The sequence below is a fragment of the Lycium barbarum genome, chromosome 2 (genome assembly GCF_019175385.1).
Source record: "Lycium barbarum isolate Lr01 chromosome 2, ASM1917538v2, whole genome shotgun sequence".
In the NCBI taxonomy this organism is placed as follows: domain Eukaryota; kingdom Viridiplantae; phylum Streptophyta; class Magnoliopsida; order Solanales; family Solanaceae; genus Lycium; species Lycium barbarum.
The window spans coordinates 51,950,846-51,972,043 of NC_083338.1; the positions used below are offsets into that span (position 1 = coordinate 51,950,846).

Consider the following 21,198-nt stretch of genomic DNA (forward strand, 5'->3'; position numbering starts at 1 on the left):
TAGACTGCACATCAGAGTGTAGTATCTTATTCCTTTCATGATGACTACTAACCTCTGTGTCCAGAATTACAACATTTAGTCAAAATAGCCAAGTTAACTACTGCATACTCAAGTGCGGAGCCTTTTCTCATGACTGCCACTATCCCTGAACTAGGATTTCGTTAACTTACGTAACAATCCGCAAAAGATTGTACCTCATGCAAGAAGCAGTTGTCAATGAGTATGTGAATGTTTGGGAGTGGGAAATTATCCTTTGGGCTAGCGAGGTTAAAATCACGATAATCCACACATATCCTTATTTTCCCATCTTTCTTTGGTACCGGGACTATGTTCGCTAACCATGTTGGGTATGGTGTCACCTCCACAACTCCCGACTGAATCTGTTTTTCTACTTCTTCTTTAATTCGGATGCTGACACCAGGCTTAGGCTGCCTGATTTTCTGTTTTACCGGGGCGAATCTCTCTACGATCGGCAACGTATGGGAAACAATATTCATACTCAAACCCGGCATATCGGCGTATGACTAAGCGAAAACATTTTCATACTCTTTCAACAAACTCCGATACCCTTCTTTCTCAATCTCTGTCAGATGTACACTTATTCTGGTTTCCTAAATCAATTCCTCATTTCCTAGATTAACTGCCTCTATTTCCCTTAGGTTTGGGGTAGGTCTATTTTCATATACCTCTTAGACATTTATCAATCCTTTCGGTTTAGTTATCTCTTCTTCTTGATCATTGTTTTATTCGTCGTCGTTTTTACTTGTTTCGTAACATGTAATGACATAATTTGTGGCCTCTTTATTATTACTGTAAACAAAATAACACGGTTATGAATCATGTAAAAGAAATTTTAATTATATATATATATATATACAACTACCAGAAATTGAGCCTATGGAAACGGAATGTTTAGCAACAGTTGTTAAACCGTTGCTGTAGAGCGTCTATTGCAATGGTTCCAACCATTGCCAAAAGGTTTTGGGATACCGATACGGTTTAATAATTAAACCGTTGCCACTGTACAAAACTGTCGCCATAGGTTTACCTATTGCAACACATTTATTAACCGTTGTTGTTAATGTTATCTGTGGCAACTATTAAATGAAATATTTTATCTATTGGAACGGTTTTAATTCCCTCCACCCTTTCCCCGCTCTATTTTTTTCTTAACCCACCAAAATCATTTCTCTTATTTTATTTTTACATTTATTTCTTAAATCAAAACTAATATGTCTTCTCTCTTCATCTGATGAACGTATATAAAAAAAAAACCCTGATTTTGCCATTACCCTCTCTCCATCAGAACTCCTCTTCTTGGATGAACTAAACCCTTGGTTTCTCATCTTCTCTGTTTATATTGTTGTTTGGTCTTTTTCAACTGAATTATCAAAATATTGGTGTAGTTAATTTCTAGGGTTGAAGCTGCTAAATGGTTTGAAGAAGTGGTTATTTGAGAAATCTAAGAAGACATATTTGAGACATCATTAGCTGAAGAAATTGTATGTTCTTCGCTGATTATTTTTGGATTTCTTCTTTAATATCTTATTTTTTTTCTTCAATCTGTGAGGTGTGGGTACTGTATTTGATATAAGCTAAGTTCAGGAAACTCCTATATAGGCTAAAAAATTGTTTCATGCAACTATTTTAGAACCCCTTTTGTGATATTCAGCAAACAATTAAATTGGGTCCTTTATCAAAGTGGGTTTGAAATAATTTTAAGCTTTTTGGTTGGGTCTTTGCTCTTCTTGGTTCTACAATATCAATTTTCTTCCCTATTTTGGTTGTCAAAAGAAAAAGCTGAGATTTGCCTTTTTCCTTTTACTTTCTCTACAATTTCACTCTTGTTGGGTGCATTTTATAGTGGTGATTTTATATAGTATGGTGAAATTGTTTTCTCTGGACCTGATGTTGGATTTAAACTTGTTTCTTCTTGTAATTTTGTGTATAACTTTAATCGACCATATCTTGAGTGACTAAAAATTACCATGGAAGTGGCTATAAAGTATAAAAAGTTTATCTTTTTCTCAACATGGTGTTTTTGAATGCCTGAAGAGATATAGTTAAAAAGCCAGATTATTGCTGCTCTGCTTCGTAAATGTAGATACAGAGGAAAATTTTATTGGTTTCAGTTAGTAGAATAATGTATTTTTGGAACAATATTCATGTGATTAAATTTAAGTCAAATAGTAAATGAAGAAATCTCTTTAGGTACAGGGAAGTGGAAGACAAAGGAGAAACGTTTATGCAATATTGTGTTCTGGTCAAGATAAAAAAGGTTCATATAGCGTATTTTATTGCTATTCTAGATCCTAAAATTTGAAATAAGCCACCTGCCAGATGCAAATAAGCCTATATATTGTCATATAATTGCTTGACCTATTGGTTTCTTGTTGATGATGTGAAAAGAATTCAATGGTCTTGGCTAACAGGAAAAAGAAAGTTTTTTCTTTAAAGGTTTTGATTGTTCTCCCAGAATCCCAAGTGTTCTTCTACGACACTTTGTCACTTCGTAGACGACTGGTTCGACATCGCAGAGCTCATTTTTTTCTTTAAGGGTTTTGATTGTTCTCCCATAATCCCAAGTGTTCTTCTACGACACTTTGGTCATTTCGTAGATGACTGGTTCAACATCGCAGAGCCCGTGAATCGCTAGTGTGAGGTATGGGCTTTTAATTTCTTCATGTCCCTTCATCTTCTTCTTTTTCATTAAAATTGTGATTTTGGTTTGTTCAAATTATTGAGTTTTTGTCTCAATATTCTTACAATATCTGGTTGCTTATTTTCCTGTTATATCATTTAAAGAAGATAAGAAATGGATGGAACTACTTCAATTTAGTAAATATCTAGTGAAATGTGTGAGCTTTACTGTTTTCGAATAGCTAAATCATTGTTATTAAGGTTATTAATGATTTCCAGAAGTTAATGCTATGTCTAAGGCTGGAGTGTTCCAATTTAGGAGATATTATGATTTTCTTGTTTGGCCATGGAAGTTTGGCTTTGAATTATTGTCAGTTCATAATTGTGCTATTTCCATTTCACAACAGTTACTTGTCTTTATGTTTCTTTATCTCGATTATGTGAATGTATTGTGTTGACACTCTGAAGTTAGCAATTCTTTTATTTTAGTAATAATGTAGGAGTATAAATATATGTCTACTGTTGGAAATGAGGTAAAATATTTGCTCTCTGAGCTCTCTTTTTAGGGGTTATTTTGACGGATTATAACTAGGATAATCGATTTTAGTACTAGGATAAATGAGGTAACTCATACTGCTATTGCACTGCTTTCCATAAGTACTTGTGTCAATCAAATTGTTTCCCAAGCTTGGCCCCTTGATGCACAACTTGACAAACAATCCTATCAAGAAATTACCCAGTATCATAGTGTAATTTATTTGCTTGATTGATGTGTCTGTAGAAAACCAGCAACAACACGAGGAGACCGTTAGAAGCTACAACTTGCTACACTCCCAGGATTGCCTCTCATTGTGTGAGTCTACATAACTTCCTTGTTGTTTCCATGAAAAAGTCATGTATCCATATTCCACAATCAAGGTCAAACTTATTCTAATCTCTTTCTTCTTCTCATCCTTCTTATTCTCTATGTTAAATATCTTCTCTTTCTTGCCTAAACTTAGTGAAATCTTGTGCCTGCTTGTTTTTTTAATTTTCTTATGCTAGCTGATTTTTTCTTGCTGACATTACTGAAAAGTAGACTTTTTCCTGACAAGAAAAAGGAATCAAAGTTTGCTTGCATGCTTATTTCTATTTCTCTATATATCTTTTGCTGTTCACTTTTTTCTTGTTCAATTCATGAGTTTGTATATGTTTGGATTGTTGAAAGGCAAACTGAAAAAGGGTAGCAAGTGTTTTTTTTGGGTAAGTAAAAGATTTTATTACCATGGATAATATTTACAAACAAACCAAACCCTCTAAAACTGGACAGCCCCAGTTTTAGCCTCAACTAAACACCAGCAAACAACTACTACCTTTCAAATCAAACACTACCAATATATAACACCTATACTGTCTAGAAAGCTAAGGATAAAAATTGGGAGTGACTATCATTCTAGCCAGCCTAGGAAAGGTATTTACTCGACATAAAACATCCTGGATAATTAGCCTCACAACTTGGTCACCAAGAATTCTGAAAGACTTTGTTGTTTGTAGTTTGCCATATGTAGGGGACAGTGGCAGCCATTGCCATCCTATATATCTTTGCCTTAGAGCTTTTGTTTGCAGCAAAGTTCACAGCACATTGTAGTTCATCATGCCATCTCATTGCATGTCTAGTATAACCTTGCCATCTAAGAATTTTGCACCAGATATAAGAAGAGATAGGACATTCAAAAAAAAAAATGTTGAATGGATTCCTCAGTAGCTTCACAAATTAGACATGTTTGGTCATTGATCATGCCTCACTTTAGCAATTTATCTCTAGTATAAAGCTTGCCTTGGATTATAAGATAGCGCACAAATACCTATCTAGGATAACCAGCATTGCTACAGGTCATTTTCCTCCACCAAACCCTTGGTAAGTCACCCCTTAGCATGTTATATCTGTGCCTTATAGAGTATAGGGTAGCAAATTCTTAAAGCTAAAAGCTGGGGATACTCCTGCAAAGAACATTACTAATCTTTAACTTGTTGCAACTTCTTTGCCAAATTTATCTTGAATTAAACTAATGTATTCTAGCTTTTATAACATCAGATCTCAACCAACAAAGCCTTTTTTTTTAAGTGGACATGGTAAATCTAGCATGCTTGGTTTAATAGAAACATCTTTTCTGGTGATAAATCCCAGTTCATCTTATTTGCCTAACATTTCTAGAATAATATGACAATCTTATGACTTGATTAAGGTTGGCTAATTTCTAGCATAAGCTTCGCTTTACCACCTTAGTTTATGATGCAAACTTAGCTCAGATAAGCCATTTGCTCCATTTTATCAAAGTCATTAAGGTCTTGGGTTCAAAATCCCACCTTCCCATACAAACATTTAAAACCTAGGGCTTAAGGGAAAAAAAGGAAAAAAATAACAGATCTTTTTTGTCAAAAATGCTAAATTACTGGAGGAAACAGATCTAGCCTAATTAGAATGATAAAGTGAACTTGTCTAACTACAAAAATCCACACATTCCAGCAGGTGGTGGAAATAGAATTACATCAACTGTTATAACATCAACCCTAATAATCTTGCTCATAAGAAAATAAAAACAAACTATCAATAATCTCACATGCATCTAAAATAGGGAAAATGCATTTCAGAATCTTAAACTTGGACAGAAAACACAGTAGTTGAAGAATCAGCAAAAAGCAAGAAACTTGATCTTAACAAACATTCAGACAACATTCTTGTAAAATAGACAAATACTAAACAGAAACACAGAAATGCTACAAATTTCAAATCTTAAACTTGGACAAAGAACACAATAGTCATATAATAAAAGCATCAGAAAAAACAAGAAACTTACTTATAACCAACATTCAGACCCCATTGTTGTAAAATATTGGAATACTCAAAACATCACAAGCATGCAATAAAATTTTCAAATCAAGAAAGTGCATTTACCATAAATGCAGGCAAGGAGAATAGGCAAGAAGAATAAGAAGAAGATGAATTTTGAAAGCACAAGCAGGGATATGCTTTCTCTCACATATATGCATTGTTGTCATCTTCTTTATTGGAATGTCATCATATAAAGGAATGTAGTAATTAGACATGGAATTGAGGCACTCTAAAAAGACATGGCCATGCTCTATATGAACCTTTGGTTCATTTTCTGTTATAAAGCAATCAAATCTGCCTTCCTTAGAAAAAGGCAGAAATAGACCATTTGCTAACTTCAGAAAGTGAAAATGAAAGCCCACACATGATTAATTTCAAGCAAATGCTACCCCTACTATTTCCCAATTCCTCCCTTATTTTTGTTAGTTCCATTTTGTGAGATTTTGAATGCAAATCATTTGAGAAACCTAAATAAAAAAAAATTTGTCCTTGCAAAATGTTTTTTTTTTTAAAATAAAGTCCATTAGGAATTTTTGGTGCCAAGGGCTGATTTTATAAAAAATTTCAAAGCAAAATCCAAGAGGTCCATACAAATGTAGCCAAAAGGCTAATAAAAAAATGTAATTTTAAACTAATGACCAGATTAAGACTTATAATTTGTCTTATCTTGATACTACAAATTGTTAAAACTTGTCCTACTATTCTGAATAATAAACCAGTTTTTGACCAATCTTGCTAAGAAAATTGTTTCTTTGAAGTGCAATTCTATTGTTAATCTGCTGCACCTGCTGAAATGTTGTATGTGTGCCAAGTCTGGTCCCTTTGGTGCACAAATTGGCAGCAATGCAAAAAACCAGCAACAGTGCTGAACTGCTACCAGTTGCTGCAGTCTTTCTTTGAAAAACCAGTAGGAGTCTTGCATGTGTGGCCTTGTCTTGTGTCCTTGTATGTTGTCTCTGCTATATCTTGCATTGCTGTCCAAACCTATTGAGATGCAATAGCAATAATACCAAGTTATACATGCTTCTGATACCATCACAGCAACCATCCACCAACAACAACCTTATTTGCACAAGTTGTCCAACCTTTGTGCAACTAAGTAGCATACTATGATGTACCTCTTCATATCCCATTAGACTAGGATCATGAGTATACAAGTTAGTTACTACAGACCCAAACCATGTGTCACGCCCCGAACCTGGGCCTGGACGTAACACGGCACCCGGTGCCTGACTGCATGTGACCGAGCAAACCAACTGGCTGGCTGAATCAACATGTGATACCAAAATATAACTAATTTTTAAAATAAAACTAACATATGCTGATTAACTAAACGTCTGACTAAAATATCATAATACGGAAATACATAGACAATCTGAACATATCTGAAAGTAGCCAACATGGCTAAACCAAAACAACTGAACGACTGAGTATAACTGTCTACAAAGCTAACATAACGAATATCTGACTGTCTGAACTGTGTCTATGAAGCCTCTAATGAATACAAAAAGGTAATTGTCTAGAAAGCTGTGAGAACTGCATGACTGATATCGCCCCGAAGGAAACTGGGGCTCACCACAGTAGCTGATACGAACACTCCTAAGTAGCTGGATCGCCAACCTGTATGTTGTAACCTGCATCGCGAGATGCAGGCCCCCAAGCAATAAAAAAGGACATCAGTACATTTGACCTGTACTGGTATGTAAAGCAACTGAAGCAATAAAATACTGGAACTGAAACTGAAACTGAACTAAACAGGAAAGCAAGAAGCTGAAATACTCCCTGTTCTGGATGAAGAATCACCTATAAAACTTTAAATATACTGTGGCCTAGGGCCCAAATAATGTGCACAAAAACTGTGGCCTCAGGCCCAAGCAATACGTATGCATAAACTGTGGCCTAGGGCCCAAAAATACAGATACAGGTGTTCAACATTAACAATTTACAAGACTGAGACTGGCTATAGCTGATAGCATGAAAATTGTTTCTGATTATGGGACTCATGCAAATAACGGGTTATACACTGACTGAGACTCGCATGATAACAATGCATAAGTCTACAAAGATTACGTGCTGAGTTCATGACGTTCAAAGTGACAACCATGAACGAATTCTGTAACTGCAACTCTAGAAGATAACAGTTCTATATCATATCATGAAACTAGGGCTAAACTATATTCTGAGTCAAATTGCTGACAAGTATAAAGGATGAGGCGTAGGGAGAATCATGAATATTCCCTAAGGTAAATAGTTAGCCTCACATACCTTAATTCCAGCCTTGGAGCATAATACAATGTTCGTCAACCCTTTCAACTTTGATCTATATCAATACAAGTCCAAGGGATTTTATATTAGCAAATAATATTCATGCTTTGGTTATCTAAGCATTTTATTAAACACTTAGTGGGCATAAAGCTCCACAATCTCCATTAATGGTGTTTCTTCACCCAATTCCCATTCTATTACTTCTAGGTGATTCTACAATCTCAATTAGATGTAACTAACATCATTCTCCATCACCCATATCATTATAACAATCTCAAGTCAACAATTCAAAACCCTACTATAGTTCGTGTAATTCTCTTTACTAAACCCATTTACTATTCTTCCAAGAACTCATCAATTCACTATTATGAATGATTAGAGTGTAGAAACATTACCTTTTTGACGTTCAATCCTCTTGATTCTAGGGTTTCCACGCCCAACAATAATGTTCCACTCATAACTCTATTGATTAGAAGGGTTTACTCAAGTTAGAAAGAGATTATGGACTTAAATTCAACCTAGAATCACGATAAAACTTACCTTGAAGGGTTCTTGAGGCTTGGGACTTGTTCTCCCTGACTTTAGGGTAATTTTTCGTGACTAGGGGTGTTACGAAAATAAACCCCAAGGTTAAATATAACTTAAAACGCGAAATCCCGACTTTTAACCCGAAACCCGACCTGTTACGGGATGGGTCCACGACGCACGTGCATCGCGCGAAATTCTGCAGGTTGATACTCAGAGTTGCGTGATCGGCCCGCGATGCGGGGCCATCGCACGCGCCCTCACGCGTCCTGGAAAGCAACGTGTGTCAGTTCTATGCAGTGTTCGGTAAAATGGTCATAACTTCTTGTACAGAGCTCTATTTAGGATCCACAATATACGGTTGGAAAGCTATTTCAAAGAGATAAAACTTTCATGTTTTAAGTTTTCTCAAATTCCCAACGGATGTTCACGCAATTTGACCGTAAGGAAAACATATCGAAAACTTAGCCGGTTCTATAGAATTTTAAGTGCCTTACTATTAGCCATATTGAGACGATCATATCTCCTTGCTCCAATCTCTCATTGGCCTGGTCCATATATCGTTAGAAAGGTATTCCTACATACTACAACTTTCATTAAGGGTACTTTCCCAAATTCCCAACTAATCAAGGATTTATGGCTGCCCGAAGTAGGTCTATCAACCATTTTCGCAAAACGTTCAAACCTTCAGTTTTTCCACTAAAGATCTATTAACATGAGTCTAACCTTAGTTCTAAGATACGGGGTGTAACATTATCTCCCCCTTGGGATCATTCGTCCTCGAATGATGGTCTCAGTTATAATCGCGGTTAAATTTGAGACTCTATGGAAGTTTGGCAACGTTTATTCTGTAACTAAGATACCTAAAACTAACTGACTGAGCCACATGATCACTGAACTGACTGAATGAAACATGATTACTGAACTGAATGTCTACTGAATTGTCTGAATACTGAAAACATGGAGATTATACTATAAGGATCTAAATGAAGAGGTTAGTTACCTTCAGCATTTTTTGCTTGCTCTTCAAAGAGATGGGGGTACCTAGACTTCATGTCCTCTTCGGCCTCCCACATAGCCTCTTCAACTTTCTGATTTCTCTATACTACATTCACTGAAGCAATCTCTTTAGTTCTCAACTTGCGGATTTGACGATCAAGAATAGCCACTGGGATCTCTTCATAAGACAGGCTATCTTTAACCCCTAGGATTTCTGTAGAAACAACTAGAGACGGGTCTCCCATGAACTTCTTCAGCATAGATACATGAAATACTGGGTGTACAGCAGCCAAATGTTGTGGCAATTCTAACTCATTAGCCACTTGCCCGATCCTTTGCAGGATTCTATATGGCCCAATATAGCGGGGGCTAAGCTTCCCCTTCTTCCCAAATCTCATAATGCCTTTCATAGGCGAAACTTTCAGGAACACCCAATCATCAACTTGGAACTCCAAGTCTCTGCGCCGCATGTCCGTATAGGACTTTTGTCTACTCTAAGCCGTCTTCAAACGCTCTTGAATCAACTTGACTTTCTCCATAGCCTGATAGACCAAGTCTGGCACTAACAACTCTGCTTCACCAACCTTAAACCAACCAATTGGCGACCTACATCTCCACCCAGACAAGGCCTCAAACGGTGCCAAATGGATACTAGAGTGGTAACTGTTATTATAAGAAAACTCAATGAGAGGCAAATGGTCATCCCAATTACCTTTGAAATTTAGGACACATGCTCTCAACATTGTTACATCCGACATTTTCGCTTATTCGAAAAATTCAAGATAAATGGACTTGTGATGAATAAGGCCACTATTGGACATTTCTTGGTATGAATGTGTAGGTTAGGAATACGTTGGTGTGGAATTACGGAACGAGGCCAAGGGCAAAATTGGAATTTTAGAAACTTGCTTAATGAATTACAAGATTAAGCCATCAATTTGGGCTCACAAAATAATAAGAAAGTGAGGCCCAAAATGGGAGGCCCAACCGGCCATACATGGCCCAAGTCCATGGAAATTAATTAATTTCCATGTGACAATATATAGTCATCCCTATCCTTAGAACATTCAAGAAATCAAAAGAAAAATTGAGAGGAAAAAAAAAAAAAGGCTCACGGCCAAAGAGAAAGAGAAAGAGAAAAAGAAAAAAAAATTGGAGCTTGATTCTTGGTTCAAAAATCCATCTCTTTTGGAATTTCTACTAAGCTCAATATTCTCTTCAAGGTGATATAATTATTTTGGCAAGAAACTACCATTTGTGGCAAGTGGAAGAGTTGAGAAAAGGTAAGAATTTTACCATTTTTAAACCATGGAATATATGTATATATGTTGTAGTGTGTGGGAATGAATGAAAAGCATGAAAATTTTGTGTGTTGTGAATGTGTGTGTATGGCCGTGTGTGTGTATGATGGTGTAGTTGAGATGTGTTGAATTTTGTATTGTAATCTAGTTATGGTTATGGTAGAAATTGTATTGGAAGTGAAAGTTGAATAAATTAGTGAAAGTTGGAAAATATGAGGCATGGCCGTGTGGCATCATGTTGATGATGGAATGTGAATTAAATCTTGTTAGTATGTTAAGTGTGTTATTGTGAAGTGAATGAAAGGATAATGATTCTTGTTGCTATGGAAAAATGGTTATCAAGTTGTTGTAGGAAAGTATGCAACTTTGTTATGATTTATGTAAAAATGGAAATGAATGTATCAAGAGGCAAATTATGATTATTGTTGAGGAATTTGGAAGATGGAATTGTATAATGAACTTGTATGTTGAAGGTTAGGAGAATTGGATAAATTGTGGCTTTGATGGAAAGTTTGTAAGTTTGCATATCTTATGTATATCTTGTGAGAATGGTATGATATGCCTCCAAATCGTGTTGTAATGAATTTGATGGGTAATGAACAACAAAATAATAAGTTTGGTTTGGAAGTGTAAGGTCGGAACGGAAAATGTTAAGTTATGACGGAAAGTTGGCAAATTGTGCCTTATTATGTATTTTGAGCTACTTGTCGTTATTATGAATATTGTTGTTGGGTTGTGTTGATTGTTTGGCTGTGTTTAACTTTTGGGGATGTCATATATACAGAGGAAATGCTGCCGAAATTTCGGTAGGCAAGTATGTGTTAAGTTTGGACTATGGAAAAGTTGAAACTAACAAATGGTAAACTTGACCATTTCTAGATTTTGGACGAAATTGAAGTCGACGCCAAGTGAGCGTAAGGCGCTGTCGAGGTATGTGAAGCCTTTCCCTTTGTTCTTAGGCATGTTCTGGATGTGATAGGCTCGGCCGCGAGCCTTAAGTACGACTCCGTTCCCCGGAATTCGAGACGGAAAACCGCTCCAATTCCTTCAATTCATTTGAAGCTATTTTCTTGCAAATTGCCTTTAAAGTGAGTTTTTGTACAAAACCTCCCTAAACGGAGTCGGAACACTTCCAAACGATTATGGATGACCTCATAAGGTCTATTAGCGATAATTTACATATGTTGCCTCGAGTTGGTCTGAGGCGGGCCCACAAGGCCCGATATCTTCTGTAATACTTTAAATACTTCCCTTTTGTCCAATTTTCTCAGAAAACAATTGAACTATTGTTTTGATTATGATACAACTATTTTTATGCAATTCTTACAAAATGATTTCTGAACATCTGAGAATCTGATTCTGCTAATAATCTGTCGTGCCTTCCCAAGTAGGATATAGGCGCGTACTATGCATACTATCTGGATACTCTGATTTTGACTCGCCGTTTGGCACCCTTCAGTTTGATTGAGTCTGTATGTTGAGTCTGTATGTAAGTAGTTTCTCATTTATCGGTTCGTGTCTGTCTCAATGCATTCCTTCACTGCGTCCCGGGCCAGGTTCTGTTATCGTGCATATTTCTCTGCATTGTTCACCGCGTCCCTCGGCGTGCGGGCCGGGATCTGTATGTTTGTATGATATTATGATCTGTGTATGGGGATGGCGGCCAGGATGGCATATGATCTGATCTGATTCTGTCTGTCCACCGCGTCCCGTACTAAGAGGGTCGGGTTCTGTTACCGCGCCCCCAGACAGGGCCGGGATCTGTATGAATGTATGTGTGTGCCATCTATATTTATATAAGCACATGCCTCTGTATGATTCTGTATGACTCTGTACTACTCTGCATGCATAATTCTGTCCGACATACTTCTGTCTGTCCGTCTGAATTACGACTATGTCTGTATGTCCGTATGGATTCTGATTCTGCTCGTCTGTCCGTATTATGATTCCGTCTGTCTGTCCGAACCATAATTCGATTTATTTGTATGGAACACGATTCTGTATGTCTGTCTGGATCATGACTCTGTCCGTCAGTCTGATTTATGGCTCTGTCCGTTATATTTCTGTGACTCAGGTTCGGACTATGCTTATATCTGTTATGTTTCTGCTTTACATACTCGGTACATTTTTCGTACTAACCCCCGTTCTTCGGGGGCTGCGCTACATGCCCGCAGGTACCGACGCACCAGGTGATACGCCGCCAGCGTAGGTTTCTGATTCAGCTGTTTTGAAGAGCTCCTTTGATCCGGAGCGTATATTTTTGGTATATATCTCCCATCTTCTGTATACTCTGTATGTATGGGTATTCTGGGTACGGCGGGGCCCTATCCCGTCATATGACTCTGTATGTCTGTAGAGGCCTGTAGATAGATGTGTGGGTTACGGGTTTCGTCTGTATGCTAGCCTTATCGGCTTATATGCAAATGTTTGTATGTTCAGGTATATATGTATATATATGTATGTTTGCGCGCGTGCCGTATTTGTATCGACCTACTTTTGTAACTTCTGTTTTAAAAAGAAAAAAAAATCCGTATGATTTGAAATTCGGTCGGGTAGGTATGTACGGGTACCCAGTTAGGGTACCAGTCGCGGCCACGGGGTTGGGTCGTGACAAACATGTCCTCAAGAGTCTGAATAGCATGCTCTGCCTGGCCATCTGTCTGAGGATGAAAAGTTGTGCTGAGGTTCACCCTTGTGCCCAATCCTTTTTGAAAGGATTTCCAAAAGTCCGCAGTAAACTGAGCACCATGGTCTGAAATTATGGACAAAAGAGTCCCATGCAATCGGATGATTTCTTGAATATATAACTTGGCATAATCTTCTGCCGAATCTGTAGTCTTCACTGGCAAGAAGTGAGCTGACTTGGTAAGTCGATCTACAATTACCCAAATCAAATCATGCTTTCGAAAAGAGCGAGGTAAACCTGTTATGAAATCCATGTTTATCATCTCCCATTTCCAGACGGGAATGTCTATGTTCTGAGCCAACCCACCTGGCCTTTGGTGTTCGGCTTTCACTTGCTGGAAATTTAGACACTTAGCCACAAAATCTGCTACATTCTTCTTCATGTCATTCCACCAATAAATCTCCTTAAGATCATGATACATCTTTGTGGAACCTGGGTGAATGGAATACCTAGAATTATGGGCTTCAGACATAATCTGATCTCTGAGCCCATCTATGTCTGGAACGCATAGTCTGCCTCTATACCTTAAAGTACCATCATCTCCCCCTTGTTCAAAGGTCGTAGTCTTGTGTTTGTGAATTCCCTCATTCAGCTGTAACAGGTAGGGATCACTAAACTATTTTTCTTTCACTTCTGCTACTAAGGAGGATTCAGCCCTGTTCTGAACAACAACTCCACCATCTCTAGAGTCTAGAAGTTGAACTCCTAGGCTTGCTAAGCGGTGGACTTCCATTGTCATAGTTCCCTTGTCTGCCTCGACATGAGCTAAACTTCCCATGGAACGCCAACTGAGAGCATCGACTACAATATTCGCCTTCCCTGGATGATAAAGAATATCCACATCATAGTCCTTAAGCAATTCGAGCCATCTTCTCTGCCTAAGATTCAACTCTCTTTGCTTGAAAATATATTGCAGGCTTTTATGATCGGTGAAAATATCCACATGCACTCCATACAAGTAGTGCCGCCATATCTTGAGTGCAAAAACCACAGCTGCTAACTCTAAGTCATGGGTTGGATAATTCTTCTTATGAGTCTTAAGCTGTCTAGACGCATAAGCAACAACCTTACCATGCTGCATTAAAACACATCCGAGACCAACTCCCGAAGCATCACAATAAACAACAAATCCCTCGGTTCCCTCTGGTAGTGTCAAAACTGGAGCAGAAGTCAATCTCTTCTTCAACTCTTCGAAACTCTGCTCACATACATCTGACCATTGGAATTTGACTTTCTTCTGAGTCAACTTAGTCAATGGAGCTGAGATAGAGGAAAATCCCTCAACAAAATGCCTATAATAACCTGCCAGACCCAAGAAACTTCTGATGTCTGATGCTGAGGTGGGTCTGGGCCAGTTCTTAACAGCGTCAATTTTCTGAAGGTCCACCTTAACACCTTCACCTAAAATCACATGGCCTAGGAATGCCACTAACTTAAGCCAAAACTCGCACTTTGAGAATTTTGCATAAAGCTCACGATCCTTGAGTGTCTGCAACATTATTCTAAGATGCTCTGCATGATTTGTCTCACTACGGGAATACACCAATATGTCATCAATAAACACAATGACAAATAAATCGAGATAAGGCTTGAAGACTCTGTTCATAAGATCCATGAAAGCTGCTGGTGCATTCGTCAACCCAAACGACATGACAAGAAATTCAAAATGACCATAACGGGCTCTGAAAGCAGTCTTCGGAATGTCAACTTCCTTAACCTTTAACTGATGGTAGCCTGATCTGAGGGCAATCATGGAATAACACTGAGCACCCTGAAGTTGATCAAATAGGTCGTCTATTCGGGGAAGAGGATACTTATTTTTAATAGTGACCTTGTTAAACTGGCGGTAGTCTATACACATACACAAGGATCCATCCTTCTTTCGGACAAACAAGACTGGTGCACCCCAAGGTGAGACACTTGGCCTTATAAATCCCTTATTAAGAAGATCCTTCAACTGAACTTTCAACTCCTTTAACTCTGCTGGGGCCATCCTATACGGCGGAATAGATATCGGCTTAGTGCCAGAAAATAAATCAATTCATAAGTCAATTTCACTATCGGGAGGGACTCCAGGTAGGTCATCTGGAAAGACTTCTGGAAATTCACTAACAACTGGTACTGACTGAAGAGCTGGAGTCTGGGCATCTGCATCCCTGACTCGAACTAAGTGGTAAATATACCCCTTGGAGATCATCTTTCTGGCTCTAAGGTAGGAAATAAATCTACCCCTAGGTGTTACTGAATTACCTTTCCATTCTATAAGTTCATCGGGAAAATCAAATGTCACAGTTTTGGTTCTACAACCCACAGAGGCATAACAGGACTCTAACCAATCCATACCCATAATTACGTCAAAATCTACCATCTCCAATTATATTAATTCTGCTATGGTGCTGCGGTGGTAGATTAACACTGGACAACCCCTATAGATACGCCTAGCTATAACTGATTCCCCAACCGGTGTGGATACTTCGAAAGTTTCATGCAACTTTTCGGGTTCTATCCCAAATTTCTTAGCAATATACGAGATTACATAAGATAGAGTGGATCCTGGGTCCATAAGAGCAAATACATCGAAGGTGAAGACTGTTAGCATACCTGTGACAACATCTCTACGAGTCACTGTATCCTGGCGACCTGACAGTGCATACAGATGATTCTGACCACCGCCCATATTACCGGACTTTGCTGCTCCGCACCCCTGCTGGGCTTGGGAATTTCGGGGAGCTGCTGAATTTGTGGACTGAGCTACATTACTGTTACCTCCAGTATTCTGTCTTGCAGACGAACAATCCCGCAGAAAATGACCCGGCTGACCACACCCAAAACAACCATCCATGCCCGAACGGCATACTCCTGAATGTCTCTTACCACAAGTGTTGCAAGTAGGGTGTTGAAAACCACGGTCGGTCACGCTGGCCTGTGAATGTGAGCCTGCCGTTTCGAAGTTCCGGCCTTTCTGGTTAAATTTGGACCTTTGAAATGGAGCACTAGCTATAGAGGGAGCAGGTCTTGATGACCTATTCTTAAAAAACGGACGGTTGCCATCACCCTGAGATCCTCCATGACTGAAATTACCAGCAGACTTAGCCCTCTTGTTGAACTCTCTATCTTTTTGCTTCTACAAGGCTTCTTCTTCCTTCATTCTTTTCTCGTTACCTTGCACGAATGTCAGTATCTTGGAAATAGTTATCTTGTCATTCTGAGCAGCTGTGTTGGCATCCCTGTGCAACTCGGGTTTAAGCCCAAGTACAAATCTTCTAACCACGGCTCTCATATCAGGAACCATGTGAGGGCCATGTCTGAACAATGACACGAACTTGAGGTAATAGTCCTGAACAGTCATGTCCTTTTGCCTTAGATTCTCAAACTCTATAGCCTTGTCTTCTCTAACCTCAATTGGCATTAAATGCTCAATAAAAGCGTCTGCAAATTCGTCCCAAGTAGCAGAAGGTGCATCCTCCCCTCGAGACTGTTCCCATGTCTCATACCAAATATGGGCCACATCGTGCAGCTGGAAAGCTCTGAGTTTTGCTGCCTCTGTATAAGTAGCATGCGTCACACGAAATATTTTCTGGATTCCATCAATGAAATTCTAAGGTTCTTCCTCCTTCATTGACCCTTTGAACACTGGCGGCTTCATCCGCATAAACTCCTGAGTCCTAGAACTGTTTGACCTACTACTAGGACCTGAGCTAGGGGCTGTTTCCTGTCGCTAGGCCTGATTTTCCAAAATTTGAGTGAGCAGCTGAATAGCTACTCTAACATCTGCATCTGAAGTATTGGGAGGTGTAGCAGCGGCATTAGCTGTGGCGGCTGCCTGGGCCTGAGTGCCCCCTTCTGTTGCTGCGTCAACGGTAGCCCTCTGGCTAGTAGCCGTATTTTTATTGTTGTACTTTCTTTTTTGAGCCATTTCTGAAATACGTAATTCGCACGAGTTAGAAGAATTCCTAAAAGCATTACTCTATCTTCACGAACTAGAGTATGAAAGAAGTGAAACAAATCCTGAATGTCTTGGTGGTCAACTATTTATATGTGTGGGGCCCTCACACATATAAAAGAGACCCCACTGGACACAGCTTCATAGAATCCCTAAGACACTTGAACCTAGCGCTCTGATACCAAGCTTTGTCACGCCCCGAACCTGGGCCTGGACGTAACACGGCACCCGGTGCCTGACTGCATGTGACCGAGCAAACCAACTGGCTAGCTAAATCACCATGTGATACCAAAACATAACTAATTTATAAAATAAAACTAACACATGCTGATTAACTAAACGTCTGACTGAAATATCATAATGCGGAAATACTTAGACAATCTGAACATATCTGAAAGTAGCCAACATGGCTAAACCAAAACAACTGAACGACTGAGTATAACTGTCTACAAGGCTAACATAACAAATATCTGACTGTCTGAACTGTGTCTATAAAGCCTCTAATGAATACAAAAAGGTAATTTTCTAGAAAGCTGTGAGAACTGCATGACTGATATCGCCCCGAAGGAAACTGGGGCTCACCACAGTAGCTGATACGAACACTCCTAAGTAGCTGGATTGTCAACCTGTATGTTGTAACCTGCATCGCGAGATGCAGGCCCCTAAGCAATAAAAAAGGACATCAGTACATTTGAATTGTACTGGTATGTAAAGCAACTGAAGCAATAAAATACTGGAACTGAAACTGAAACTGAACTAAACAGGAAAGCAAGAAATTGAAGTACTCCCTGTTCTGGATGAAGAATCACCTATAAAACTGTAAATATACTGTGGCCTAGGGCCCAAATAATGTGCACAAAAACTGTGGACTCACCCAAGCAATACGTATGCATAAACTGTGTCCTAGGGCCCAAAAATACAGATACAGGTGTTCAACATTAACAATTTACAAGACTGAGACTGGCTATAGCTGATAGCATGATAACTGTTTCTGATTATGGGACTCATGCAAATAACGGGCTACACACTGACTGAGACTCGCGTGATAACAATGCATAAGTCTATAATGATTACGTGCTGAGTTCATGACGTTCAAAGTGACAACCATGAACGAATTCTGTAACTGCAACCCTAGAAGATTACAGTTCTATATCATATCATGAAACTATGGCTAAACTATATTCTGAGTCAAATTGCTGACAAGTATGAAGGATGAAGCGTAGGGAGAATCATGAATATTCCCTAACGTAGATAGTTAGCCTCATATACCTTAATTCAAGCCTTGGAGCATAATACAATGTTCGTCAACCCTTTCAACTTTGATCTATATCAATACAAGTCCAAGGGATTTTATATTAGCAATAATATTCATGCTTTGGTTATCTAAGCATTTTATCAAACACTTAGTGGGCATAAAGCTTCACAATCTCCATTAATGGTGTTTCTTCACCCAATTCCCATTCTATTACTTCTAGGTGATTCTACAATCTCAATTAGATGTAATTAAAATCATTCTCCATCACCCATATCATTATAACAATCTCAAGTCAACAATTTAAAACCCTACTATAGTTCGTGTAATTCTCTTTACTAAACTCATTTACTATTCTCCCAAGAACTCATCAATTCACTATTATGAATGATTAGAGTGTAGAAACATCACCTTTTTGACGTTCAATCCTCTTGATTCTAGGGTTTCCACGCCCAACAATAATGTTCCACTCACAACTCTATTGATTAGAAGGGTTTACTCAAGTTAGAAAGAGATTAGGGACTTGAATTCAACCTAGAATCATGATAAAACTTACCTTGAAGGGTTCTTGAGGCTTGGGACTTGTTCTCCCTGACTTTCGGGTAATTTTTCATGACTAGGGGTGTTACGAAAATAAACCCCAAGGTTAAATATAACTTAAAACGCGAAATCTCGACTTTTAACCCGAAACCCGACCTGTTACGCGATGGGTCCGCGACGCATTTGCATCGCGCGACATTCTGCAGGTCGATACTCAGAGTTGTGCGATCGGCCCGCGATGCGGGGCCATCGCACGCACCCTCACGCGTACTGAAAAGCGACGTGTGTCGTTCTATGCAGTGTTCGATAAAATGGTCATAACTTCTTATACAGAGCTCTGTTTGGGCTCCACAATATACCGTTGGAAAGCTATTTCAAAGAGCTACAACTTGTATGTGTTAAGTTTTCTCAAATTCCCAACGGATTTTCACAAAATTTGACTGTAATGCAAACGTATCGAAAACTTAGCCGATTCTATAGAATTTTAAGTGTCTTACTATTAGCCATATTGAGACGATCATTTCCACTTGCTCCGATCTCTCATTGGCCTAGTCCATATATCGTTAGAAAGGTATTTCTACATACTACAACTTTCATTAAGGGTACTTTCCCAAATTCCCAACTAATCAAGGTTTTATGGCTGCCCGAAGGAGGCCTATCAACCATTTTCCCAAAACGTTCAAACCTTCAGTTTTTCCACTAAAGATCTATTGACATGACTCTAACCTTAGTTCTAAGATACGGGGTGTAACACCATGTCCCTGCAAGTACCATACCTGAATCACCAATATTTTTGATTTCCTTATTTTTCCATCTACTAGGAACTTCCTTTATACCAATAACTAGCATCAAAATTTGCTCCATCCTTTCATTATTAGAAAACAACATCCACCAGAATTCCCTCACAAACATGATGCAGGTGTCATCATATATTGTAGTCATCATCAACTCACTGCATTTCTGATGTGAAAAACTAGACCAGTTAACCTGATTATTTGCAAAATATATTAGTGAAGGTCTTCGTATGATTTTTTAATTCCTCTAGTTGTTTGTGTAATTTTAAGCATATTGTATGACATGTCTCTCTTTCTCCGTTTCGGTTGATATTCATTTTTTCTGTATTTAAATTGTAGTTTAAAATTGGTATCTGTTTATAATAAGTTGTATCTTTGTATTATGTGCGCGTGCATTTGAAGGGTAGTGACATTATTTATTCTCTTTTGTAGGTGTCAAAAATGAAGAAAGGGAAGGAGACAGTGAAGACGTTGATCTTACTTAAGAAGATCTTTTATGAAGCTTTCTACATGTTCTAAGAATCTTTTTGCTATCGAACATTTTGAAACTTATCCTAAATCTTGAAATGTAAAAATTAATTATGCATTTTGGGTTGAACATTTTTCTTTTACGGGTATGTTGGATTAGGAATGTTGGATATTTTGGATTATGAAAAATTGTGTTTTCTGATTTATGTAATTTGTAATGTATTATATATATATATGAATTTATAACCAGGGCTACTATTTCAGATAAACCATTGCAATAGGTCATGAGAACCATTGCAATAGGCTGTTCCAAATAATTGCACTGGATTTTTGTACAAAAAAAATACCGTTGCAATAAAGGAAAAGCCTGTTACAATAACCTCTACGAAACCGTTGCAATAGCCTCAAAATTCGTTGCTTAAAAGTCTATGGGGACGTATCACGACCCAACCCTGTGGGCCGCGACTAGTGTCCGTACTGGACACCCGTACGTACCCAACAACCCAACTAGCATATAAACAGAATATACAGATATAGAAGGCAATTGGCGTTACTAATTACCACAAATAAACAGATATAACGCGGGGAAGCCGATAAGGCCATCGCAGAACATATCAACCCAAAACATATACACAACCCACATGTATGTCTACAGACCTCTACGGAACAATAACAGAATCATAAGACGGGACAGGGCCCCGTCATACCCCTGAATAACATATATATGTACAATAGAAAAAGTCCGTACCAAAATGTAGGCTACGGACAAGAGAGCACTCCAAGACAGCAGAATAAAATCCTAAGCGAGCAGATCAGCAAATCGATCGTCTGTACCTGCGCGGCATGAAACGCAGCCCCCGAAGAAAGGGGGTCAGTACGGAATATGTACTGAATATGCAAAGCTTGGAGTACA

At 38.5% G+C, this 21,198-nt stretch overlaps 1 long non-coding RNA gene across 2 annotated transcripts; it reads left to right on the plus strand.

Annotated features, from left to right (window-relative positions):
* The first annotated feature begins 1,242 nt into the window (after positions 1 to 1,242).
* Positions 1,243 to 20,448, plus strand: LOC132620241 (uncharacterized). 2 transcript variants are annotated; one of them, XR_009574746.1, is made up of 4 exons: positions 1,243 to 2,662; positions 3,422 to 3,493; positions 12,777 to 12,865; positions 20,250 to 20,448. It is a non-coding gene; the product is annotated as an uncharacterized LOC132620241 (long non-coding RNA). The 2 variants fall into 2 exon arrangements; XR_009574745.1 differs by lacking the exon at positions 12,777 to 12,865.
* The last annotated feature ends 750 nt before the right edge of the window (positions 20,449 to 21,198 follow it).